The sequence below is a fragment of the Acinonyx jubatus genome, chromosome A3 (genome assembly GCF_027475565.1).
Source record: "Acinonyx jubatus isolate Ajub_Pintada_27869175 chromosome A3, VMU_Ajub_asm_v1.0, whole genome shotgun sequence".
NCBI classification, from domain to species: Eukaryota; Metazoa; Chordata; class Mammalia; order Carnivora; family Felidae; genus Acinonyx; species Acinonyx jubatus.
This window is the reverse complement of record NC_069388.1, coordinates 627,097-653,705: the sequence shown is the minus strand read 5'-3', so window position 1 is coordinate 653,705 and position 26,609 is coordinate 627,097. Positions and strand designations below refer to the sequence as shown.

The 26,609-nt window shown below is 58.2% G+C and overlaps 1 protein-coding gene across 3 annotated transcripts in view; it reads right to left on the bottom strand.

Moving 5' to 3' along the window:
• Window positions 1-22,514, bottom strand: part of ZBTB46 (zinc finger and BTB domain containing 46) — a 61,390-nt gene extending 38,876 nt beyond the window's left edge. Inside the window, exon 1 of one of the 3 annotated variants that reach the window (XM_053199690.1) lies at window positions 22,310-22,514. The gene's annotated coding sequence lies outside the window, so the exon portion shown is untranslated. Of the gene's footprint in view, window positions 1-4,198; window positions 4,285-16,485; window positions 16,890-22,309 lie in introns of those variants that run through there. The other 2 variants (XM_053199691.1, XM_027046804.2) reach the window with 2 other exon arrangements.
• Window positions 22,515-26,609: the final 4,095 nt, after the last annotated feature.

Genomic DNA, 26,609 nt, shown 5'->3' with positions numbered 1-26,609 from the left:
ACAAAAATAATGAAACTTGGCCATTTGCAACAACACAGATGGAGGTGCCAAGTATAATGCTGGCAAAATAAGTCGGAGGATGGCACATACCATGATTTCACTTGTATGTAGAATGTAAGAAACAAAACTGATGCACACTAAGAACGAGACTTAACGCTAGAGAAGAAACTGATGGTCGCCAGAGAGGACGTGGGTGGGAGGATGGGGGAACAGGTGGTGGGTATGAAGGAGGGCACCTGACACGATGAACACAGGGCGACGCATGGGATTGCGGGATCACGGTATTGTACACCTGAAACTAGGATTACACCGTGTCCTCACTGCGCTGGACTTCAATTTTGCTAATGGTTAAAAACTGTATCCGCCAAGAGAGTGGATCTTAACATTTTCGTCACAAAATACGGGTTGTACCTATACGTGCTGAGAGATGTTCCCCCGGAATAAACAGATGGACAGTAGAGAGAAACACACAATTGTACCACAAGCGGAGAATACAAGGCCTCCCAGCGGTTAAACACAGTAGGTGTATGTCACAAAGAATAAGAATCAAAAATATTTCATGAAGATGTCACGTTGCAAAGGGCTACGAATGGCAACGTTTACTGAAATTAACGAGAGGGCTTGCACAAAACACCGCTTGTGCTGGAGGCTCAGCGGACATTTTCTGTTCGTGAGTCCAGATGTGCGTGCGCCATTCAGTGTCGGCACGCTCGGACCAGAGCGCTGGCTCCGGCGGCACTGGCTGTGTGGCCTGGGGAAGTTGTTTGACCTCTCTGTGCTTCAAATTCTTCATCTGTAGAATGAAAACAACAACCGTACTCGCCCTTTGGTTATTATGATCACATGACTTACTGTCTACGAAGTCTTACAGGAAGGTCCACACCACCGAGCACCACGCTGGCTGCCATCCTATCATTATTAGAGAAAGTAACTGGCAAAGCACAAAATTTGCCAGCTGGGATGCATCTAGGAAGGCAGGAAGAGGAGCGGGAGGGCAATGTAACATGGGGTTCGTTTTACTTTCTAAAAAACAAGAGTAAAGGTCTGTATTCTTGCTGATTTTGACTCACAGACTCATGAACATACATTCTAACTCATCTGGCATACTTTTTAAAATTTGTATTTTTAATTGTTTGCTTTCTCAGAAGTGCAAGGATAACCTTTAATATTTACCTAAAAACCATCATTGCTTTCATGGAAATGTTGAAATTGACACTCTAAATTTTACCCTCCTTTATGTTTTAGTGGTCGTAAGATTAAATTAAAAAAATAAATGCTCCGTTTCACATTCCCTGGCCGGGAAGACCAGCAGGAAGAGCGTCTCCCTCAGATGGCCGGGTCCTGGGATCTCCCGACACCCGATCCCTCTCCTTGGCCGGCCACGCACAGCTCGGGGCAGCGCCGGGGGTGCGAGCCCTGCCCCAACGGGCGCAGCACCAAAGGCAAAAGTGAACATGCTGCTCGCACCTTCCGTGGGGTCTGTGGTCCCAGCAGCCGACCTTGTCCCCGACGAGGCCTGGCCACCTGTGGTCCCAGCGGCCGACCCTGTCCCCTACAAGGACGGCCACCAAAAAGAAGAAACACGAAGAATGTCCAGAATGGGCCGCAGGGAGGGCTCCCGCGGTCACAGACAACACCACGGGCGCTCTGTCTGGAGCACCTCAGAGCCACCTGAGGTGGGCCCTAAGCCAGGGCGCTGCCCCCCCCCTCCCCGACCCCAGACTGTCTGAGGTGGGACGGGAAGAGGCTATGGGAACAGACATTCTGCCCAGGTGTGACTTTACCCCTCACGCCCGGCTTTACAGGCGCAGATACACAGACGTGGAGGGACAGAGGGTCGGAAATGTGCCTCAAGTCAAGGGAAACCATCATGTAAACAAAAGGCATCAGTTTAACGCCTGAAGTCCAGGCAAAGTGGTACCCGGTTCCCGGCCGTGATGGGAGCATTGACAGCTCAGGTGACCAGGTCAGGTGACCAGGTGGCCGGTGGCCGGTCAGGAAGCTGCTTCACCCCCTGGTTTCCTGGATGAACAACAAGTCTCTTTACTCGCCAGCAAAACGGGCTCTGTAAGAATTAGGAACGAAAGCAACAGAAAACTCCATTTCACTGAGGCAACGACCACCACACAGGGTCTGTACTGCTAAGATAATTTCAACTTGCACAGAAAACTGTGGAATAAATTTTTACTCCATTAGGGGAGCTTAAATAGCAGCTATGTACTTCACAGACAGTACGATGCAGCAGAAGAACCAGACCATTTTCATCAGGGAAAAATGTACACTAAAAAGAAATGGAATCTAAAATACCTGAAAATGCTACGAAACGAAACGAAACGAAATATCACGGGTACATGAAATACTACGAAAATATCAAGGCTACATGGGGCATACCCAGGCCCGGAGAAGCTTCAGGAAAACAGCTGAATTTTCATTACAAAATGGATAACCTCTCAGCATCGGTAAGGTGCCCAAGGGGTTCCGCCCGCCGGACGACAGCAGGGGGTGGCTGTCCCCTGCTCTGAGCTGCTGCGACCCTAAAAGTGGAAGCATCCTGGGCGACACGGCCAGTCAGGTCTATGGCGTCCGGACGGGACACAGCCCCGAGGTGAGAGCACGTGTCCACAGGGCTTCTCCTCGAGGACAGGGACGGCGGCACCCCTGCCCGCCCAGCCCGAGTACACCACCTGCTGGAGACAGACCTGGCCACAGACACACACCTGTGGACAGGTAACCCGACCGTCCCCTGGGAACCACCTGTGCTCCCGCACGGAGCCCACAGCGCCCTCAGGAAGTCAGGGGGCTGCGTGGGACCGTGTGAGGAAGGAGCCCTTTCAAAGAGGAGCCTGCAGCCTGTCAGGGTTCCATCTCATTGTGAGGCAGGGGTCTGAGGGCCGGGGGAGACCGCAGGGCTGGCATCCGAGACGCCACAAAGGAGCTCCAGGCACCCCTCAAAGTTACACCCTCCCCCTGCCTGTTCTCCAAACTTATATTCTCGTTTCCCCTGGGCCCCCCACTACTTATTCACAGCCTGCTGATCTGCAGACACTTGCTTCTCACGGAATCACTCACAAAACCCAACGCTTTGGCACCCAAACAACTTGAATCCCCGTTGCAGACTGGGCTTCAAAGGTCATGTCACCTGCAGCGCTGGGGGCTCGATGGGGCTTGGGAGCCCCTGTCGTGGATAACCAGGGGCACAGCGAGACTTCACCACGTCACCGGCGAGACTCCTACCAAAGGGAGGATTCTTTCTGGGCAGGCAACGTGCGCAATGACACTCAGGTGCCACCTGCAATCCCGCAGCCTCTGGGGAAGGTGGAGGGCGTCCCCAAGAGGCAAGAACTGAAGCTCGAAGACGCGAAGGTCCTGGCCAACGGAGGTGCCTGCGTGTGGCACCGAGCCCTGCACTCCCGCGGAGCCCGTGCCCTGTGCTGGCTCCAATGACTCTGCTCGGCACGGGGACCTCGGGACAGGGATGCGGCTCCAACGGCTCCAGCACAAAGTAAACCACGCTCCAAGCTGAGCACCGGAACTGCCTCCCACCCATGGGAGTGTGTCCTGTCGGTCCACGATTCTGGCGTCGAGGATGCTGAGGGCAGGGCAGCTCCCTCACCGGTCCCCAACTTAGGAGGTACAGAGCACCCCAATCCCCAGTCACCCTGGGAGTTACAGAGTATGTTCCAGTGTCTGAAGATAAGGGTGTCTCAACCAGAAAGCCATCCTTACAAGTTACCAGCAGAAGCCAGCCTGTTGAAGACACACGTCTGTCATTCTTTCACCTGTCACACGACTACTGGTGCTTCATGGGTAACGTCCAAATGCATCAGCGTGTCTCAAAATGCACAAGAACCACAATTTCTGAAGGCCACCGTGAATGCCACCCTTCACTGGGGGCATCGTGTGTTCAAGGTCCAGGGACCGGGGTGGGATCACTTCTTCCCTCAACTGTAAGGAGCTCCAACGGGAAGACCACAGGCTCCCATGAAAACGTGAAACAGTCAGTCTGCGCAGGGGCCCGGGGCCCCCCTGGCCAGCCCGATCCTCCCCCAGGGCTGGTCCCTGAGTCCCACTCACGAAAGACCGTATCGAATGAGGAACTCGCGTGAGACGTGAGCGTCCATCACAAACACACGGGCAAACCTGTTTCACGACAGATGCCACCTCACCTTCCTACCTCGCGCCTGTGACTTGTGCGCACCTGCTAAGCTCGATGTAACCTTTTCCTTAGGGGCCCCTGGGTGGGTCCGTCGGTTAAGTGTCCAACGCTTGATCTCAGCTCAGGTCTTGATCTCAGCTCAGGTCTTGATCTCAGGGTGGTGAGTTCAAGCCCTGCGTCAGGCTGCACGCGGGGCGTGAAGCCTGCTTAAAAAAAAAAAGGGAATCTAACAGACAAACCTTGTTTTAAAGCAGGAGGAAAATACCGTCAGTGCTAGAACTGGACCACTGTGGTTCTACGGGCCACGTGCTGCCCACGGAAACTCCCCGCAGGAGAGAGGGTGCCGCGCAGACATCAGCGCCCACTTGACGGCCCTAAAAACCCCATTTGTAGTTACTTTTGTGATATTTTAAGTGGGCCATATTCTGAACAGACACATCACAAAACTGGCTCACCTGCACCCCGCTCACCCGTCCAAACAGCAACCACCGCAGCGGGGCCACAGCGATGTTGGCGAGGGTGCTGGAAGCTAAGAGGACGCATCCTCCTTGGGAAACGCTCACCAGTGTCGTCACAAGCTGAACGAACACCAGGTGACCCAACCACTCCAATGCAGCGAGAACACGGGTCCACACGAGGGCTGGTACACAGACAGTCGTAACAGTCAAAACCCGGAAACAACCCAAGCGCGCATTACAGGCAAACCGGTAAGTAAGTAAGTGTTGTCCCAACACAGGGATGCACCTGGCAGGAAGGTCTCCACGCACCTCCAGCCCAAACGTCACTTTCCGGGACACGCATGGATCTCACGGTAGTCGTGCTGAGTGAAAAAAGCCACACAGAGCAGCATGCATGAACCGCCTTCTACCGGAGTTCTAGAACGTGCAGACTGATCCACGGGGCGAGGCAGGGCAGTGGCTGCAGCCGGCGAAGGGGCGGAGTCCTGAGGGCTCAGGGACCTTGCGCTGAGGGATGCGTCCTCCGCGACGGTGTCCCTGGCACCCAGGTACGTGCAGACCCACAGAGAGACACTTTAAATGAGGGCACTTTGCTGTGTGCGAGTTATGCCTCCGCAAAGTCCATTAGAAATCTGCTTTCGTGAACCACAAACCTGAGCTTTCTCGCCACGTGTGGTGGGGTGGGTTTTGTCCCCCCAGATTTGTTCGTTGCAACCCTAACCCCATGGGCTCAGAACGTGGCCTTACTCGGGGACAGGTGGTTGCAGAGTAGCTGGTTCACACGAGGTCACCAGGTGGCCCCAGTCCAATGGGACCGATGGTGTCTGTGCAGGACGGAGACACAGGGACAGATGGGCCCCCGAGGAGGCCGTGGGGGAGACTGCAGGGCTCAGCCGGAGGGAGACTCGCGCAGACACCATGCCCCCCGCCGAGGAACACCACTGGTCAGCCGGCAGGGAAATGCTCCTCTGCGGAAGTCTGTGCGGCCCTGAAATTCAGCTCTGTCCTCCCCACGCAGATGTTATTTCCCACCCTGTGAAGTGCTTAGATGGTTTGCTATGTTCTGAACAACTCGAGGTGAAGACACCCACGATGAGAAATCACTTTACAGATCAGACTCTTACACATCGAATGGTCATTGGTGGCCGGCGACACGGGAAGTGGTATTACCCGAATTTTCTCTGGTGAGAACCCACAGGCAGCGGGAGTTGCTGGAGAACTTCACAGTTTCCACGCTGCAGCCGACAGCGTCTAAACATGCAACATGCAAAGCCGACCCCCCCCCCCACCCCGGCTGCGGGTCTGCGGGCACAGCCCCCACTTCCGGCCCCTCCTCTGCCGCTTTCTGTTCCCTCTTGTCCCTGTGGCCTCCGTACCTGCCTTGGTGTCACTTCCCTCTCGGGCACAGCCCCACCCTGGTCCCCCGCCCCTGTGCTCAGGTGCCCCCTTTCCACTGATGACCGTCTGAGCAAATTTCTAACCATGGGAGCAGAATTCAGGCTCTCACTGCACCACCAATGTGATGGAGGCAACCCAGGTCTGAGGACACCACTCCCTACACAGAGACCCCTCCCTCCCCCAGCACCACCACCAAGACCAGAGTCACAGCAAGGATGATTCTAGATCAGCGCGAAGGTGCTGTGCGGGTACGGGGAGGGGCTGGGCAGGGGCAGCTCCCCAGAGTGGGCGCAAACCAGTCACGGGCAGCGGGGAAGGGAGCAGCGCACGTTCAGAGGGTCGCAGTGGCCTCTGAAGAAGCCCCCCATGAGAGTCCAGGGCTTTCAGCGGCCTCTCCCTCTCTGACCTGGCCTGAGCCTCAAGGAGCTGACAGCACCCACCTCTCTGGGTGGGCAGGTCTGTGCAGCTACGGGAGCTAAGGTGATATGGAGGGAGAGGGCACCCCAGCAGGGCCCTGACCCGACCACTGAGCCACCTGCCTGGCCACTCCAGCCCAGCACCCGGGGAGCCGCAGGCCCACCCGACATCATGTGGGCAGAAGAACCCAGTCGGCCACGGAACCTCGAGAGACACCGAGCCTCTGTGTCTCTGGATGGTTCAAAGCACATGCGAGACCCACAACAGAGGTGGTGAGGGCACCACCCTTTGGAGTCCGAGGGAGAGCCCGGGCAGTGCCGGCGACAGGCCGGGAGCCAGCGGACAGCCAAGTGCCCAGCTGCGGAGGATTCGGCCTCAGGGCTGCGGCAGCAGTCACCAAGACAGGGACCCAGAGACCAGCACTCCAAGGGGAGGGGAGATTCAGCAGGAGCCCCGGACGTCCTAACTCAGGTTCTGGTGCACAGGAGCGGGCCCTGGGGGTGGGGGAGGACGGAAAAGGCCTGAACAGGGTCAGGGGTCTCGAGAGAGACCTCCGAAAAAGGCCGGTGCAAAAGCAGGCAGGGCCCGTGCCTGCCGAATCCACCTGAGGGCTGAGCCAAGTGCAGCAGCTCCGACTGACTTCCAGTTTCTCTGCTTCCGCAGCTGGGAAGCTGGCCTGGGGGAATTTGTTTTGTGGGCTGGGGGAGAGAAAGGGGAAGAGGCCAGCTCTTTGCGCGCCTCCCCCCAGACACCTCCTGCTAGACCGGGGTCCTATTCCGGATGCCTCTCCTTTAAACCACACTTGGTCTTAAGGGCAGCTAAGCTCCTTTGGGTAACGCATAAGGCACTGGGCAGTACGGACGTGCTGTTTTAACGGGCCTTGTCTACAAAGGCAAATTCTGCATGGAACAGAGGAGGGGTGGCAAACCCCTCCAGCTGCCAGACGCTGCCTCCCCCTCCAGGAAGCTCCCAGGAGCTCCTCCCCAGTCAGGGCACGAGCCTCTGAGCACAGCAACACATCTCTGAGCACACTCTCGGGTCAACATGACTATGGTGCCTTTTTCACATTAAACCTGTAGTCCTGAAATCTTACGTGTCAAACTCGAGAAGTGGTTTTCAAACGTCCCCTGTGAAGCACTAGTAGAAGTAGGAGACAGCAGATCCCTGATCCGGGGGAGTGGACGGCAAGGCCGCAGCCGACCAGCCACACACTCCATGACACCCCAGCTCCGAGCCATCAGTGCCCAGGTGACACGGCTCCAGACGTGACAGCACTCGTGTGACGGGGGCGGATGCAGCCACTCGCTGTTGTGGGTGAGTCGTGTCCCAGAAACAGCCATGTTGAAGCCCCAACCCCAGCACCTGTGAATGTGACCTTATTTGGAACCAGGGTCTTTGCAGATTTTACGAAGATGAGGTCCTAACCCAATGGTATTGGTGTCATTATAAAAAAGGGAAATCTAGACACAAACACAGAGAGAGGCCAACTGAAGGCAGAGACAGAGCCATGGGGTCACAGCCCATGCAGGGCCTGGAGCCCTGAGAACCACAGGGCAGGGAGGACCCTCCCACAGAGCCTCAGAGGGAGGGAGCACAGCCCTGGGACACCTGACTGCAACTCTGGCCCCACTTTCCTGTTGTTTTAAGCCCCCAGTTTGTGGTACTTTGTTACGAAAGTCCTAGGAATAGCCACACATCAACTTAATTTGTTTTAAGAGGGAGAGAGAGACACAGCACGAGCAGGGGAGGGGCAGAGAGAGGGAGAGAGAGAGAGAATCCCGCACTGTCAGCACAGAGCCCGAGAGGGGATCCACCCCTCAAACCCGAGATCATGACCTGAGCCGAAATCAACGGTCGGCCACTCAACCGACCGAGCCACCCAGACGCCCCTGGACTTTTTTTCTTAAAAAGAAAGCTGAACAGCTTCACGAGGCAGAAAAACTATTTCTGTGAACTTTAAGCCTGAGACGCGCTGTGACTTGAAATGCTAACCGAGCACTCGCACTCCCTGCATCAAGACAGGAACAGACTCCAAATACGAAATGAAATAAAGGCAACACCTTGCTCTTCGGCACCAGGATGAAACCCTTTGTGCCGCTGTATTCAACTTTTCATTTTGAAACACTGCAACTTACGGGAAAATTGTAAGAATAATTCAGACAATGCCCACCTACCCCTGAACCAGATACACCAGTTTTAAACTTTTTGCAACGTTTGTTCACATCAGGTACTAGCCCACGTGTTCACACAGCCATGTTCCTATTAACCGCCGTAGACGAGCCACCTCTGGTCCACGGAAGGCGCTGCCGGCAGGGTACCCGGCGGCTCCGGCACTGAAGCGCCCAGTTCTTAATTTCAGCTCAGATCGCGATCTCACAGTTCGTGGGTTCGAGCCCCGAGTCAGGCTCTGAGCTGAAAGCCTGGAGCCTGCTGGGGATTTTCTCTCCCTCGCTCTCTGCCCCTCCCCCACCATGCACTTTCTCTCTCTCAAAATAAATAAACAGGCTTTAAAAAAAGGTGCTGCATGCGAAGCTGGGCCAGCTGGGCCAGGACCACCCTGAGCAGGACACAACCATCGATCATCGCCACGTCTCCGTCACCTTTTGAGACTAGCAGCAGGCAGCACAGGCCTTTCCCAGGTAAACACTTGTTACATGCTGAATACGCGACGGACTGAAGGACGCACAGGCAGCTGCTGACTGAAGGGTCATCGCCAGAGCAGGAAGCAGACCAGGTGGGCAGCTGCAGCCAGGACCGCTCGGCCCCCAGCGATGGCTCAGCTTCCCTAACTCACAGGGACATCAACAACACAGCCAGTCCCGGAGCCGTCAACAGAGAGATCACCCTGGTCCCTGGCAACCCCATCAGTGGCCAGCCGAGCCCGCCTGGGGGCACAGGCCAGGCTGCAGGGGCCCAAGGCAGGGGCATGTGATGAGGGCAGGAGGTCAAGGCAGGGCCGCCCCGGCCAGCAGTGGGCACCAGCATGGGGGCCACCTGGACCCACCAGGAGTCCGAGGCCGTGGGGCAGAAGCCCCGTGGGAGGGGCAGGGTCTGGGCTGGGACTGGGGGGAGGAGGGGAGGTTTCAGGCACCCTGTGCCCCGTCTCTACACGTAAGGGAGATGGCCTCTCCCAGGGAAAGCCCCTCTGTCAAGTGCTGGGCTGGGACCAGCCCCGAGGCACGGTAAAGAAATGAAACTCCCAATTCACAAGGAAAGACCTGGGTCTCAAGGGGAACTTACCAGGGGCCACTCAGGGCTCTGGGGCACGTGGCAGAGACACGAGGGGTCTCCAGGTCTGCCCTGCCGGCAGTGACCACAGCTGCAGGAAGCAGGCACGGAAGGTGCTGTCTCTCTGGGCAGCCAGTGGGCGGGCGCGGTCCTGCCCTTACAGCATGGGGTCAGGGGTGCCAGGTACCCCTGTATGACAAAGCCCTCGGGAATGAGCCACACGGGCCAGCCATCATCTACCTTCGTCACCAAGCCCGCCCCGCATACCTATCCCCAGGCCCGCTACAGAGGGTCCCGGGGTGGGTGACAACTTGAGGACGGTCTTGGCTGGGGTGCTAGGTGAGCCCCACAGCCAGCCTCAAAGTGAAGCCCGTGACTTAATGCTAAAACTGTAAAGGTGTCTGGGCAGAGCCTAGAAGAAACCTGGTGACACATACTAGACTCTGAGAAAAGATTTCAAAGAAAAAATCTGCATGAATGAAGCTGAAAAGATTAACACGAATTCACAAAAACCCAATGACGGTGGTCACGTGCAACCAGAGAACCGTAGGCCACGGGTCCTTCCAGAACACAGCCTGCAGCACACGGTGAGACAAAACACACGTCTTTGGCCAGTAATTCTACTTTTGGGAAATTCTACCCCAAGGAAATGACCCCAAACGCTAACTTGCTCAAAGATGTTGCTAGTGCTACTTATAACACCACGATGTAAGCAACTACTCAAATGCCCAAGCAGCCAAGGAAACCATGACGTTAAATCTGAACAAGGCCCAACTCAGAGGAACAATGAGAGGTTGTTCATGTTGGTGCTCAGGAGTTTACAACAAATAAACTGACGGAAAGAAGGGACAGCTGGGACCACGGACCCTAAGACGTCTGCTCAGATCCCCACCTCCCCCCCATGGCAAGTTGCTCATTTATAAAACTCAAAGACCAAACACTTGCATGGGGCAGGATGAAACCGTTCGAAATTAACGTCGCAGAGGAGGAACGCAGCATAAATATGAGAGAAACCCATGTTTCCCTTTCTTCCCTCCCACCTGGGCTGGGAGAGCCCCCACGGAGCCCGGGCGGGACTTTCATAGGTCCTTCCACCAGGACCGAGGACGGTCTGCCTCCTTGGCCCCCAGAACCGGGCCAACGTGACCACGGACTCCTCTAGGACCTTCCAAGCACCATGGGGCGGGGTCCCCCCCGGAGGAGAACACACACTTCTCCCTCCTGCCGCCCCCCCCACCGACCGCCTGGCGTGGAGTGGCTGCCAAAGCCCTGGGACCCCAAGCCTGACTTCGAAGGAACAAAAGGAAACCCTCCTTGGGCCATGAGCCCTCTGGCCGCACAGCTGTCACCTTCCCTGCTAGTATTTCCCTCTGTGCTCACACAGAGGGGATGGCGTGTGCCACCACCTCGCCGGCTCCCTTACACGCGGTGACATCTTTCACTGACTGACAGTCCGGGACAGAGGGCAGCAGCTAAGTGACGTCTGTCACCACGATCTTGAGCAGGATGACACGAGTGGCAGGACACACACGCTGGCCTGCAAGCACGAGGGGCGAGCCGTCCGCCGTCCCCAGGCCCCGTCAGACCCCAAGCCCGCTGGTGTCAGAGGAGAGAGGCCACAGGACCCAAGCTGTGGCCTTCGCGTCTTCACAGCACTTGGGGAGCAGCACGTGAACAGCGACGGATGAACCCACCCCCTGTGCTCCCCCCGCTCCGCCAAAATCCCCACGTTTTCTTCACGAGACCAGAGTTTGAGAACCAAGCCCACGTGGCTCGGCCACACACTGACTTCGTCCACGCCCGTGGCTCTGGCGGGCCAGCTCTTCCTGTTCGGACCCAGTGTCAGCCGTGGGCAAAAACCATTTATCTGGGAAGCAAACTAAGGCAAAAACAGCGCGCGGCTCCAAACAAGCTGAGAAGCACGCGTTAAAACATTCAAAAGGAAAGGCCTGCAAATGGCAAGCTGAGGCCTGGAGTCAACCCGCTGACGCGGAGAACTTTCTCACTAACAGGAAAATTCCAAACTCAGAGCCCCAAAAGCACACGTGTTTTTAAAAGCAGACACCAGGGGTGCCTGGGGGGCTCAGTGGGTTAAGCGTCTGACTTCAGCTCAGGTCATGATCTCGTGGTTTGTGGGTTTGAGCCCCATGTTGGGTTCTGTGCTGACAGCTCAGAGCCTGGAGCCTGCTTCGGATTCTGGGTCTCCCTCTCTCTCTGCCCCTCCCCTGCTCGCACTCTGTCTCTCTCTCTCTCAAAAATAAATAAATATTTAAAATTTTTTAATTAAAAAAAAAAAGCAGTCACCAAAACGTAAAAACTACTGGGCTTTAAGATATGATGAGTTGAGCCCTCTCATGTGGACATCATTCCTGCAGACGCTCCGCACGATGCACACGACCCCTTGCGCCTGGTCCCAGACCCTCCCGGGGGCCAGTAGGGGGCTCCTTAAGGTCACAGGTGCAAGCAGCTACAGCAACAGCTCCGATCTTCAACCAACAAACGGTCTAAGATAAACGTGAATGAGGTCCCCGAGGCGCCACCGCAAGTGCCATCGAAGCCACGGACAGCGAAGACACAACAGCCTGAGGGGAACCCGGATCCAGGCCGGCACGGCCGCCCCACAGCACAGCTCTTACAGGGAAACAGGGTCCGCAGAGCACCCTAACCCCACCCAGCCCGCGGCCCAGAGCAAGACGCTGAGGGACACCAGCGAAATGGGAACCAGTGCGGCTGCGTGACAAGGACGTTTTTGCCAGTTCTGTGCGTGTTCGAAAACGCCCCGGGTCAGTAAGAATCAGGCGGTGGGGCCCACAGAGCTTGTAGTTTAGGGAGAATAAGTGATCCCGCGACGCAGACGCAGACAGACTCTAAGGTGCTATGGGACCCGCAGGCCGCGGCTCTGGGGCTGCACAGGCACAGGCCCTCTTCTCCGGGTCGTCACTCACAGGGGACCGCGAGCGAGCGTGAACAGAAGTGACAGCAGCAACCACCCCCCAGCGGCCCGCCTGGCGAGCGAGCGGAGCTCCTGGCTCATTAAACGACCTCCGAACCTCCTGGCGAGCGCGGGGTCAGTGTTCGAGGGACCGCGTCTTTGTGAGTGTGGACCGTACCCCACTAAACCACAACGGCCTCGTCCACGTCCCCAAAACACTCCTGCTCTCACGGCCACTACACGCTTAGCGTCGCAGACCCCGCCACTTCACGGCACGACGATGCCCTCAGCTCCACGTTTTCTTTAACACAAGACGGAGTTTTCTCCATTTCAAAGACTGCATTTCAACAGCTGCTCCTTTGCTTTCCCGTGTATCTTCCGGGAAGCGCTAAACCCGTCCTGAAACGGTGCCACCAGCCTCACTCGCTGCCTGGCTATGACCTGGTGGGGCAGCTGGGCACATGTGCATCCGCAGGGCACACACAGGGCACACGTGCGTCCACCGGGGCACACACAGGGCACACGTGCGTCCACCGGGGCACACACAGGGCACATGTCCGTCCACAGGGCACATGTGCATCCACCGGGACACACACAGGGCACACGTGCTTCCGCAAGGCACACACAGGGCACACGTGCATCCATTGGGGCACACACAAGGCACACGGGCATCCGCAGGGCACACACAGGGCACACGTGCTTCCGCAGGGCACATACAGGCCACATGTGTGTCCATCGGGGCACACACAGGGCACACGTGCTTCCGCAGGGCACATACAGGCCACACGTGTGTCCACCGGGGCACACACAGGGCACACGTGCTTCCGCAAGGCACACACAGGCCACACATGCGTCCATCGGGGCACACACGGGGCACACGTGCATCCATTGGGGCACACACAGGGCACACGTGCATCTGCAGGGCACACACAGGGCACACGAGCTTCCACAGGGCACACACAGGGCACACGTGCATCTGCAGGGCACACACAGGGCACAAGTGCTTCCACAGGGCACACGCAGGGCACACGTGCTTCTGCAGGGCACACACAGGGCACACGTGCTTCCGTAGGGCACACGCAGGGCACACGTGTGTCCGCAGGGCACATGTGCATCCACCGGGGCACACACAGGGCACACGTGCACCCATCAGGGCACACACAGGGCACACCTGCATCCACCGGGGCACACACAGGGCACACGTGCATCCGCAGGGCACACACAGGGCACATGTGTGTCCACAGGGCACACGGGCATCCATCAGGGCACACACAGGGCACACGTGCGTCCATTGGGGCACACACAGGGCACATGTGCATCTACCAGGGCACACACAGGGCACACGTGCTTCCGCAGGGCACATACAGGCCACACGTGCGTCCATCAGGGCACACACAGGGCACACGTGCATCCACCGGGGCACACACAGGGCACACGTGCTTCCGCAGGGCACACACAGGCCACACATGCGTCCATCGGGGCACACACAGGGCACACGTGCATCCATTGGGGCACACACAGGGCACACGTGTGTCCACAAGGCACACATGCGTCCACCGGGCACACACAGGGCACACGTGCGTCCATCGGGGCACACACGGCATACGTGCATCCACAGGGCACACACCGGGCACACGTGCGTCCACCGGGGCACACACAGGGCACACGTGCATCCAGCACTTTCTCTGCAGCAGCAGCAGAGTACCCCCCACCCCCAGCCCCACTGAGTACCCTTCACTCCGCTCTACTCACCACCACGCAGAAGAACCTGGTCCCGGTAGCCTCCCCGGGCACCTGTCCGGGGAAGGGATCACCATCTGTGTCTCAGAGGCCCGTCTGTCTGTCTTTGTCACCTCCCCTTCAGGACATGCACTTCAGCAAAGCAAGGGCCTTGCTGGCAGCTGAGAGCCCTGCATGTGGCAGGCATGGGGCTGGGCCTGCTGCACAGGCCACCTCTGCTGTGCCATCCGGGGACCAGCGGCTGGAGAGGTGATGCCTGGCGACCGGAGAACCTTCCCTAATGCAGGATTGAGAAGCACACGTGCAAACGTGCAAATACAAGCTACGGTAAATCACGTCCCACACGTTCAGGCCTAACCCCCCCCCTCCCCCGGCCCAGTCCTGTGAATGTGACCTTGTTTGGAAACAGGGTCTTAGCAGATCTAATCAAGTTAAGGTGAGGTCGTCATAGCAGACGTTGATTCAATGTAACTGATGCCCTCTTAAGAACAAGGAAATCCCAGGGTGCCTGGGTGGCTCAGTCAGTTAAGTATGACTTTGGCTCGTGGTTCGTGGGTTAAGCCCCATGTCGGGCTCTGTGCTGACAGCTCAGAGCCTGGAGCCTGCTTCGGATTCTGTGTCTCCCTCTCTCTGCCCCTCCCCCCTCTCAGAAATAAATAAAACATTAAAGAAAACATTAAAAAATTGTTTTAAAAGAATAAGGAAATTCAGGAGCAGCTGGCAGGCTCAGTTGGAGGGGCATGTGACTCTTGGTCTCGGGATCATGAGTTCAAGCCCCAAGTTGGGTACACAGATTACTTAAAAAAAAATTTTAAGGGGCTCAGCTAGTTAAGCATCCGACTTCGGCTCAAGTCATGATCTCGCAGTTTGTGAGTTTGATCCCTACGTGGGGCTCGGTGCTGACAGCGCAGAACCTGCTTGGGACCCTCCGTTCCCCTCTCTTTCTGCCCCTCCCCAGCTTGTTCTCTCTCCGTGTCTCAAAAATAAATAAACATTACAAAATTTTAACAAAAAATAAATAAAACAAAGTAAGAAGGAAATCTAGACACAAAGGGGAGGAGACCATGAGAACACACAGAAGAGATTGGCATGATGCATCCAGAGGCCAAGGAGCACCCAGGATTGCCAACAGATGGGTCCTCCCCTGCAGCCTTTGCAGACAGTGTGGCCCTGCGCACATTCTGATTTGGGGCTCCTGGTCTCCAGAACCATGAGAGAATGAATCTCCATTGTGTAGAAACCAGGTCTGCAGTGTTTTGTCACGACAGTCCCGGAAACTCATACAACAGCAACCTAACTTAGAGTACTGCTCCCAGTCAGATGATCACAAAGGCCGTCTGAGATGGGGCGTGAGTGTGTCCCATGCGCCACCACCCACCCCATCCAAGTCAGTGGTGTGCAGCAGAGCTGGGACATGCATCCTTTTGAAGCTGTCCGAGGGGCTCCAAGGTGAGAACCACGATACAGTCCGCCCCTTCACCCAGGAAAGCCACGCGGCAAAGGTGCCGGCGTTCAGAACCCAGAACCCAGGCAGGGGTGGCCGTTCAACAGCACGGTGGCCCTTGCCCCTGCCACTGGGTGGAAGCACCGGACCTTTCCCGTGGGCTGTGGGTGGAGACAAGGGGAGAGCGCAGCACGCGCTCTTCTGAGTGACGAGTGACGTGTGGTGTGTGGGCTGCTCTGGAGGCACAGAGCGGAAGGCAGCTGTGCAGAGAAGGGTGGACCCCCAGGGGTGGCCCACACACCACAGCAACACCAAGGGCAGCTCCAGAACAGCTCCTGGGCAAATCTGTGTCTGCACTGAGAGTCACGTGCTCCCTTTAGTGGGCACCCAAAAAGGGTAACCGACATCAAACGCACGATTTCGTGGATATTCTTGCTTAAGACAAGACAAAGATCGGCTTAGGTAAAAAGCAAGAGGATTGTGAATGATCTTGAGCAGGTGTGGGCAGTGCACCGGGAGACTGCCGTGCTGGTGCTCCGTCCGCTCTCCCTGCGCAAGGACGGCATGCCTACTGGTCCCAGGAGAGAAGACAGCAAGACACATCTGGCCTCTGACCGAGCCCCCGAACTCTGTGCTGGACACAGTGAAGGCGTGCTTCTCAGTGCTGACCCCTTCCCAACCTGCTCCTCGGGCCCCGAGTGCACACACACACCTTGGAAATACTTGTGGCTCTCTCCATCGGGAGAACTCTGTAGTACTGCGGGCAACCTTGCCAGCCGCCCTCTGCCCCATCAACAAGGCCAGCTGGGTCTCCACCGTGCCGAAGACAGCAAAGCAGCAGTCCAGAAGCCAGAGCAGAGGAGATGCCAACAGGTTCAGAAGACCACCTATCCACTCTTTAGATGTTCACTACATTGCCCACCAAGTTCAGCGGGCAAGTGTCAAACCAACTTTTCTCTCTCTCTTTTTCTTAAGTGTGTTTACTCATTTAAGTAGCCTCTACACCCAACATGGGGCTCGAATTCACGACCCCAAGAGTTGAATGCTCTGCCAACTTTAATTCAAAGGGGCGCCCAAAGACAGTGTCACGTTTTCACTCCTTGTTCTGGTCTCATTCTGCCAACACAAGAAAAGAAAATGAGAAAGCCGAGCCTACTCAGTATTAAAAATCACTTTGTTCGGCCTCCCAGTGGGCCACACAGATGTGTGGTTACTGCCCCAGTGCACAGTGTCTGCTAAGGAGCTCTGAAAAGTTCTTCAAACTACTCTGAGGTTGGAGGAAAAAAAGCCTTCACACAAAACGAAACAAAAACAACGAAACGATACAGAAACGTGTTTCTGTATCGCCACAGGCGATGGAAAACCACCACATCCCCATGGAAAGGCCTGTAAACTTCCACTTCCAAAGTTGCCCACGTACGACCGAGAGCAAAAACAGAAAGGTAGTCTGTGACAAGCTGAGCGGAATTACCGAACTGCACGGGGCGACGTGACTCAGAAACGTCCCCCTGGCTTCAGGCGAGGGCCTTGTCCAGTGCCCACCCATGCGCCCTTCCACGTCCTGACTCCTTCGGGCTCTCTTGACAAATAATCACAGCACAGGCACCTCTGCGTGGTTACGGAAAACACCCTGCGGCTGGCCCCAAGCACTCAGCAACTGCGAGTCCAGTCTGCAAGGACTCACATCCCCAACTCTCTCTCATCTCAGAAGGTCGCACAGGAAAAGTGCCACCTCTAACGACTCAGAAGCGGATGGAGGAAGCAGGACGGAGAGGCACCCAAACGGGGAGCATGAAGAGCTCGCACCAGCCGCCACCGCAGGGCCCGGAGGGCAGGGCGCCTGTGAGGGAAGGGGCACCCGGCTGAGTCCCCAGAGTCCCAATGCGCTGCAAATATCCTGCCGTCTGCCGGAGGTTGCGCGGGAAGCGGCCCGCATACCAAGGAGCTCTCTGGCAGCAGGAGAACGCACAAGGCCTCCACCTGGGAGCCCTGGGACTCCGGCCACCGACCCTGGGCTCAGGCCCGCCCAGACCCGCAGCCTCCAGGGTCCAGGGCCCAGACCCAAACACGCCATCTGGGAAACACAGGGCGGCGCCGACCTCCCTGCACACACGTGGAGAAGCAGGAGGGCAGGGAGCCAGAGACACTCAACCCCAGGGCCCGAGGCGGCACCTGCTGGGCCCCAGCGCCTCACCCCCTCCCGGGGCAACGAGGGCATGCGGGGTGGGTCTATGCATCAGACCCACCGGGAAGGGGAGCGTCTGACCCGACAAGGTGTGGGCAGGCTCCTCATGGGGCACGGGGCCACCACCAGGCCTGCAGCCGGTCTGCCCTTTGAGGAGGGCCTGTGTGCCCGTGAACCCGTGGGTGACCCTGGGCCAGCTGCTACCTTCTGTACCAGCGTGTTCTCTGTCTCTAAATGAAACTGAGTAATTTCTGCTTGTCTCAAAATTTCCTAAGCTGACTTAAAGCTTCTGAAATAAAAGGATAATGGCACTCAGAAGCTTTACTACTTTAGGGGCACCTGGGTGGCTCAGTCGGTTAAGCATCTGACTTCAGCTTAGGTCACAGCTTGTGAGTTCGAGCCCCGCATCAGGCTCGGAGCCTGGCTCAGATTGTGTCTCCCTCTATCTCTGTCCCTCCCCTCCTCATGCTCTGTTACTGTCTCTCTCAAAAATAAGTAAACATTAAAAAAAAAAAAGAAGTTTTACTACTTTAAATGGGATGGGATGAGAAAAGAAACGTTTTTAAGATTCAAACAGGGCCAGGGGCACTTGGGTGGCTCAGTACGTCCAGCATCAGACTCCCGGTTTCAGCTCAGGTCACGATCTCACAGATTCATGGGTTCAAGCCCCGAGTCAGGCTGTGTGCTGACAGGTCAGAGCCTGGAGCCTGCTTGGGATTTTCTGCCTCCCTCTCTTTCTGCCCCTCCCACTCCCAATCTCTCTCTCTCTCTCTCTCTCTCAAAATAAATAAGTAAACATTAAAAAAAAGAAGAAACTTTGGGAGTGTCTCTCTAATGTGACTCAAAAGCACACCTGTCAACACACAAAGTTCAAAACTGCGTGAACATTATTTCTCACTTTTCTAGTCTAAAATACCTACCTTAGCGAGTTTTAAGTCCAAATAATGATGTTTTAAAATACTCAGTAATTTTTAAATCTGAATATGACTTAAATAGCATTATTGATAAGAAATTTAACAGAAAACTTTGCATAAATCATACTAGGATCAAATTTAACTGGCCTGGTTTCTCTTTACCCTTTAACAGAAACACTTTCTACTTTGTTAGGAAAGGTTGTCTCTGTTTTCCATGACTTTTTCATGTACAAATAACATCCCAGGCCACGTTCTGCCATCACTAGCAAACCAGAACACAAAGCCTGGGTCTGCACATGTAAGACGCAAAGTGTTTAGGCTGGAATGGCAGAAAAGAGGGAACCCTTCCCTAACCTCATGGCGTGAGGCCCAGCCATACAGGCCACGCACAGCCAGAGCTGGGGGCCGAAGGCATCAGAACCACAATCAGGATGACACAGTATTTCAAACGCTTAAATCAGCCTTGTGGCCTCAACAGAGATTTTTAATCATCCACTCATTCTTAGCAGTCAGCCCACTAAAGGAAACTGGTAGCAATGTTTTATCAGGGGAGGGGACAGATACACAGGGGAATTCTGGGCAACGTGCCATCACTCAACAGACTTTAAGGTAAATTACGTTAGGTCAGAGGAAATAAAAAGTCTATGCATTTTTTTTAATGTTTATTTATTTTTGAGAGAGAAAGAGAGAGAGAGAGAGAGAGAGAGAGAAAGAGAGAGAGAATGAGAATCAATGGGGAGAGGGGCAGAGAGAGAAAGGGAGACACAAAATCCGAAGCAGGCTCAAGGCTCTGAGCTGTCAGCACAGACCCCGACACGGGGCTCAAACCCACGAACGGTGAGATCATGACCCGAGCTGAAGTCAGATGCTTAACTGACTGAGCCCCCCAGGCGCCCCAAAAGCCTATATTTTTATGAGAACATGGGTCAGGAAGGAATGCCAACTCCCAGAATGGACTGCCGTGGCAGGTGCTGTGCTGCAAGGTGTGAGGAGGACAGGAGGGACGGAGGCTTCTAGAACCTTCCCCTCACCTTAACACAGCAGCCAAGAAGGCACCTGGGCACATGACGCGTCAGCAAAGGAAGGAATTAGCTCAGGTGACCGGGCGCTCTTCTAAGCACCGTGCACTAAGTGGGTCTCCTCAGCTCGTACAGGCTGGTCTAAGACCTCTGGTAGAGAACAAAGCAGGAGGGCCACACAGCTGTCCCAGAAACACATACCACAGGGACAGTGTGGCCCAATTTCTTTTAATTTGAAAAGCCCCACATACGGATAACGTTGGAAAGTTCACTCTCTTAAAACTTAATTTCGTGTAACATGTTTGTAAATAACACACCCTCTGACAGCGAAAGGGCGTCGGGCCTAAGCATTTCCTCTAAACCAGGAGTGATCTTGCCCTTTCCAGGGTCTGCGTTGCCCTTTCTGTGCTCATGTGTGACAGAGGAGCACGGGTGTCACCGGGGCGAGCGAATCACCGGGCCCTGGATAACTGAGTGGGGACACAGAGCGTCAAAGAGGGTGGTGCCCCTCTAGGCGGCAGTCACCTGAGCCCCAGAAGGTGGACATCACCGGGGTCTGAGCACAGGAACGAGGCATTTTCAGAGAGAAAACAGGCAAACCTGAACAGAAATGGTCTCATCAAAACGAAACTCTTATATCCAAGATGATGTCAACGAGAGGCTTAATAAAATGCCTTCCCTAAGGCTGGTCTCCAGGAAAGGCCCAAAGTGAGGACCTTCCACTATCTTCTAAAGAAAACTCACAATAACCACCCCCGTCCCTCCTTCAGCAGAGAATATGAAGATGACAACTAACTTTATAGGGGACACAGGGCTTAGATCTCAGTAACTTCTGCCTCAGCCTGCCTATCATTCACTTAATTCTTACTGGAATAACAAGGCACCCCACAGTTTTCAGTGCAAAATATCTAAAACTACCATAAAATAAACCAAATGAAAGGACTCCAGTATGATAAAATACTACTGTTTACTTCATTATTCATGTGAAAAACCCTCCTCTAAATTTCTTTCTGAGGAACGAGCGATTTTCCATTCCTGCAGAGTGGAAATATTGCCTTGTACAGGCAGCGAGCGGGCCAGCCACACAGTGAATGCACAAGTCTGTTACCCACACGGAAAGTTAGCTTTGATAATAAATCCAACAGGAAAGATTCTACAACTGACCCGATTAAGCTGCACGCGAGCACTCCGCGCACAGGTGTCCTCGCCCAGCAGTTTGCAAAACGCGTTGCCTAATTAGCATTTCTTTAAACAATGCTGATAACAATCTTGCCACCGTAATCCTCCACAAATGCGTAGCTGAGATTGTAGCAGGGAAAGCGCGAGGAAATTCGCTGTGAATCTCAGTCAAACTTTCTCTTGTTTATATTTCTCGGTGTCAGAAAATATCTGTTCTTTACCCCTTTTGGCTTGTACCCAGGCTCCTCGGTCCAGCCCTATTGTGCGTGGTCCGTTACACCTACAAATAATAAATTTGTTACCGGGGCCAGGGGAACCCCAACTAGCCACAGCCCTCCTCCTGGCGCAGAAAATTCTCCATTTGCCATCGGATTGAGTTGTCAGACAGTGACTCGTGCTACCCTGTGAAACTGACATGTCTATTTACGGAGAAACAAAGACACCGCTGCGGCGGACCCGGCTCCCTCCGCGCGCCCCGTCCGCTCCGCGCGCCCCTGGCCGCTCCGCGCGCCCCGTCTCCTCCGCGCTCCTCTGGCCACCCGGCCCCGAGGCCCCTGCGCCCCGGTTCATCCAGCAATTAAAATGGAGACGAGGCCGGTGGCCGGCGTCAGGGGGAGACAATGACCCCAAAGGCCTGGTGGGGCGCGGGGACCCGCCTGCGCCCACCTCCCGCAGTTCCGACTCTTGGCAAACTCGGCGCGGGCGGGTCCGGGTGCGGCTCGGCGGCGCGGGCGGGGGGCGCGCGGGACGGCGCGGGCGGGGGGCGCCAGGACGCCCCTGGGCTGCCTCCTGGGGCCGGGCGTTGACGCAGCAGAAATTACCAGCTGGAAAATTCCCCTTTTGGAGGTGACGGGGGAGGGATCGCGGCGGCAGCGGCAGGAGGCGCGGAGGGCTAGGGGCGCCGGGCAGCCCCGCCGCCGCCGCCGCCGCCGCCGCCGCCTCCGCGCGCAGCCCCGCGGGGACCCCGCACCGCCCCCGCCCGCCCCGCCCCGAGCCGCCCGAGCTTCAGGATCGGCGGGGGCCGGGCTGGGTCGCCGCCGCCGCCCCCGAAGCCGCAGCCGGGGCGCGCCGATCGCCGCCAGGAGGGCGCCCCCGCGGGGCGGGGCGCAGTGGGGCGCGGGGCAGCAGGCGGCGGGGGCGCGCCCCGGCTCGGAGCTGCCCGGCCTCGGAGCGGCCCTGGCCGGGCCCGGCCGCGATGCGCCGGCCCGGCCGCGCGGACAATGAGCCGGCGCCGCTTACCTGTGACCCCATGGGGCGCGGGCGAGGGCGGGCGCCGCGGCCGCCGGACCGGCGCCGGTGATCGCCGCCGCCGCCAGGCGAGCGCTGCGTCCGGGCGGGTCCGAGCTGCGCGCTCGCCTCGGCTGCTCCGTCCGTCTGTCCGTCCGTCCGTCCGTCAGGCCGGCGCGCGCCCCCGCGCCCGCTCCAACCCCGCGGCCCCCGCCGCCCGCGCGCGCGCCCCGCCTGCGGACCCTGACCCCGCCCCCCGGCGCGCGCCCGGCCGCTGCTGATTGGCCCGAGCGGCGCCCGGGCCGCGGCCACCGCCCCGGGCCCCGCCCCCGCCGGCCCGGCCGCCGGCCCCGCCCCTCGCTGGGCCCCGGGCTCGGCGCCGCGGGGCGGGAGGGGGCCGCGGCGGGGGTCGGCTCCTCCGGGCCCCCCCCCGCCCGCCCCGTGGGCGGCCGGACAGCGGAAGTGCGGGCTGGAGCTCGCTGGGCATTGTGGGAAGCCCCCTCCCCTGGGTTGGCGGGGGGCGGGGGCGGCGCGGCGTGGGGGTCTCGGAGCGCCGGTGCGGGTGCCCGCGGGGGGCCGAGCGGCGGGCCGAGCACCGCGGCGGGAGATGGGGCTTGGGGACTAGGGCCCCCCCCCCGCCCCTTCCTCCCCGGCGCGGCCCACGCGCCCCTTCCTCGGGGGCGCGCGGGTCCCCGGGCCACAGGCTGTCCCCACGACCCGATGCGCAGTCCCGCCGCGCGCGTCTCGCAAACTTCGCGACTTCCCCGCCTGCTCAGGAGGCGGTGCGGACCTCGCGCGGTGCGGAGAGAAAGCGCTGTCGCGGCGGCGCTGGGGCGCGCGGCTGGAGAGGGCCTGTGGCCGCGCGCTCGCGCCGTCGGGGGACCTCGGCGCTCCCGGGGAGAGGGGCACCTCGGGGCGCGGGCCACGCGACGGCCCCCGCCCCCGGGGGCTTGGGTTCGGCCAACTTAGGAGCGCCGGCGGCTGGGCGCGCGGGGTCCTTCCCGCCGCGTCGTGCGTCCCGCGCGGGTGCGGCCCCCGGGGAAGGGGCGAAGGAGCGGGAAACAAGCCGCCTGGGGCGTCGGCCCCCTCACCCCCTTCCACGACCTGGAGTCGTGCTGCCCGGGATGGGCGCTGCGCCTCCCTTCTCGCCCCCGCTGTCGTCGAGCCGAGCCCTCGGGCGGGCTGAATGGGAAGCGTGGCCCCACATTCCTGGCTGGCCTGTGCGGGGGCAAAGGCCACCTCGCTTCCTCCCGCGGGCGCGGCGGTGGGAAGGGAGGTGAGCCTGTGGCTAGCCAGCCGCGCAGAGGAGTGGAGCACGACCCGGCCATCCAATGGCGAGGCTCCGCGCGGGCCGTCTGCGCCCTGCCTCCCTGCGGGGCCGGGGCCGAGCGCCGCGGAATTCCTCGGGAGGTGGGAGGCGGCGGGCCATTATGGATGCTTTCTCAGGATGTGTAAGGAGGCATTCACTGGGCTGCAGCGGGAGGGCAGGCGGCGGGGGAAATTCTCCTTGAGTGCACAAGGGCGAGCCGCGGTCTGGCAGCCAGCGATGAAAGGCCCGGACACTCCCTCACTTCTAGCCGGCGCCTGGAAATGGCTGTGCAGACACCCTCACCGCACTCCCTTCCCGCTGCCTGGTCTGGCGCTGCCGGCCCGCGAGCCCCCTCCCAAGCCTTTCTGTGGAGGACCCTCGCAGTCACATCCTCCTGGTCTGGAACAGCAGGCCCCAGTTTCCTCAGCCAGGAAGTGAAGGTTGGACACAGTGGCCCTGAGAAGAAGCGGGTGCCTCTAGGCCTCCGGGAGAGTCCAGCGGGTCACCTGCCTCCTCCCTTCGAGAGGACAGGGGGCGCTCTCGGCAGGAGTCTCCCCACCTGCCCGCCTAGAGCACCCGTGCAGCCCACGGTGGAAAGGGGGCCAAACGGATTAGGACCAGACCCCTGGTGCCTGCCCTCCTCTCCGAGAGCCCAGTCTCTCCCGAGATGTCTCAGTCCCCTAAGACGCTCCGCAAAGAGAACAGCCTTGCGGAGTTGTCACATCCGCTGTGGGTGCGGGAATGAGAGCTGCAAAGCCTACCTCAGTCAGAGCACACAGTGGTGCTCAGTCATTGCTCAGCAGGCCTGCCCCCAAGAACTGAGCCCTTGTCTCACCAGGACCAGAGCCCATCACAGCCCAGGGCTTCTGCTCCCGACAGAAAGGCTTGCTGAGTTCTGGAATAAGCCCCTCTCTCTCCACCACTCCCCTACCCTGCCTGTCTCCTGCATTCCAGCGATGGGACTGAAAGTCCCATCTTTTCTGCTCCAAGAACTAACAGAAGGGCAAGCAGCCTGAAGAGGAAGCCGATAACACCAAAAAGGCAGAAGTGAGAACAGTCCCAGCGATGCTTGATCAAGCCATACCTGAAGCCTACCTCCAGATGGTTATTGTTCTGTGAACTAATAACCCCTTTATATTTACACACACACACAAAGAAACAAACGGCCAACAGCAACAGCCGTGGCCTCTCAGCAGAGCCAGGAGAAAAAGGGGATCATGTAGCTGGACTCCTTGGAGCCACATCGGTGCATCTGCTTCGATGGGGAGATACTAGCTGCATGGCCCCAGGAACCCCACATTCATCGGTGCCCAGTGTTGGCGAAGCTGCTGCCAGGATTGGATTCACAGTGGGCAGATGCCAGGCTGGGTTGCAAAGCCTCCTCTCTTCCTCGGATCCCCCGGACATCCGTGCAGAGGACGTGCCCTGCCCCTCACTGCTGAGGCGTGGCACTGACTCTAGGCAGTTCCTGCTACCTGACAATCAACTGGCCTCTCACCGTCTGCGAATAGATGGCCTTTCTGAGGGCAGCTTCACCGTGGAAGCAGCTCTGAGAACAGGTGAGGACCGAGGGTATGGCCTCAGCAGCACTTCGGGGTCAGTGTCTCGCAGACGGGTGTCTGAGAGGGTGCAGGGGATACAGTGCCTGAGACCACTGGTGAGCTGAATGTGGTCCCTGCCCTGGCTAAGCTGGTAGACGAGACAGGTTAAGAAATGGCCGGTCGAGGGGCACCTGGGTGGCTCAGTCAGTTAATCATCCAACTCAGTTTCTGCTCAGATCACGATCTCACGGTTTGTGGGTTCCAGCCCCGCATCGGGCTCTGTGGTGACAGCTCAGAGCCTGCTTGGGATTCTGTCTCCCTCTCTCTCTCTGCCCCCACCTTCAATAAACAAACAAACAAACAAACTTGAAAGAAAGAAAGAAAGAAAGAAAGAAAGAAAGAAAGAAAGAAAGAAAGAAAGAAAGAAAGAAAGCGGATGGTTGAGGCTCTGCACTCCCTGGTCATTGCAAGCTGGTCATTCTGGAAATTCACCCCTAGCCACATGTGTGAGCTTGTCAGCAGCCTGCCCAAGAGACGTGTCAAGGCTTGTGACGGTCTGGGGTCCTGGAAAGAATGAGCAGCGGCAGGCCAGGGTAGGGGGCTTGAGGGCCAAAGCGCTAGAAGGCAGTCGGGCCCACAGATGTGCTTGCTGACGGCAGTCCCCCCAAAACATGCTGCCCCCGCCCTCGCACCTTTGAAGGACAGACTCGGCTCGGCGGGGTCCCCATGAGGTCCTGGCGCTGCCCCCTGCACCAGGTGTTCGGCCAGCCCCCGCCCTGTCCTCCACCCCCACGGTGAGGCTTCAGGAGGGCAGAGCAGCTGGCAGGGGTGCAGCCTCATGCCAGGTGCTCTGATGCCACCACGGGAGCAGGGCCCTGCCGCCCACGGGCTTGCTCCCGTGCGGCACAGCCCAGGGGGAACCGTGGGGAAGACAGGAGGAGCAGCAGACATCCCCCGCACCTTCCTTCCGGAGCCCCCGTGTTCCCCCCCTTGCCAGGCCCTCACCGCCACACCGCCTTCCCCCAGGCAGCGTCCCCACCCCCGTGCTCCCCCAGCTGGGTTTTCTGAGCTGACTTCAGTCGGAGAACTTGTCTGTTTATTCTCCGACCGGTGGTGTTGCTCTGCCATCCCCATGGCAACAGCCCTGGGAGTCCTGCCCCCTCCCGGGGAGCTGCCCGGAACCTGCCCCTGCCCTCTCCCAGCCCCTGCTGGAAGCAGGACCCGACCGGGAGGCAGAGGGGCCGAGGGCAGGGCGGGCCCGAGGATGCTGGGGCTGCCCCGCGGGACCCGCCCCTGCACGTCACCCCGGGTGGACCGGCCGAGGCGAGGCGGCTCCAGGCTGCAGCACGGCACCGCCCCGCCCACGTCTGTGGCCAGCTGGCCCTGCTCTCCTGCTGGGCCTCCCCGAGACCACCCTCCGGAGTCGCTCGGGGCCAGGGGCTACCTGCCAACCCCACGGCTG